This window comes from Halyomorpha halys, unplaced genomic scaffold (assembly GCF_000696795.3).
Source record: "Halyomorpha halys isolate HHAL.00 unplaced genomic scaffold, Hhal_1.1 Scaffold788.1, whole genome shotgun sequence".
In the NCBI taxonomy this organism is placed as follows: Eukaryota; Metazoa; Arthropoda; class Insecta; order Hemiptera; family Pentatomidae; genus Halyomorpha; species Halyomorpha halys.
The window spans coordinates 112,946-113,620 of NW_027107973.1; the positions used below are offsets into that span (position 1 = coordinate 112,946).

The window sequence follows — 675 nt, forward strand, 5'->3', positions numbered from 1 at the left end:
CTTACATCCCGTCTTGTATCAATAACACTTATTTTTATTTATATCTCAAAGAGTATTCTTTCGGATACTAGTAATAACTCAATTTTTCCGATTTCAAATACGGGAATACATTTCGATTGAAGATAGGAGAAATCGGAAAGATAATGTGGGCTAGTAGAACGCTAACTGAATAAAGCAGAAAAATATTAATGTCCTTAGCAGTTGTTCTTGAGGCCTGTGGAAGCCATTGTCAGGGAACCACTCAATGGACTACCATCTCACCTCTCTATTCAACACATTCTTCCCTGCCCTACTCCTATATTCAATAGCGAGAAGTTGCCTACCTACAGGTAAGAAATACGAAAGTTAGAGTGCCTTTAACTTCTTCCAAATGAGTAGTACCTTCGATTAAATAATGAGTAAGAAAAGAAATTTGAGTGCCTTTAACTTCTACCAAAGTAAATAAGTAGTATATTCGACGAAATAATGAGTATTAACCGAAATTAGAGTGTCTTTAATTTCTACCAAATGAGTAGTACATTCGATAAAATAATGAGTTCGAAACGAAATTTGAGTGCCTTTAACTTCTACTAAAGTAAATAAGTAGTATATTCGACGAAAAAATGAGTATTAACCGAAATTAGAGTGTCTTTAATTTCTACCAAATGAGTAGTACATTCGATAAAATAATGAGTT

The 675-nt window shown here is 33.2% G+C and overlaps 1 protein-coding gene across 1 annotated transcript in view; it reads right to left on the reverse strand.

The window, feature by feature from the left end:
• Positions 1-675, reverse strand: part of LOC106686172 (cordon-bleu protein-like 1) — a 114,198-nt gene that overhangs the window by 112,198 nt on the left and 1,325 nt on the right. The gene's annotated exons all lie outside the window — the stretch shown is intronic.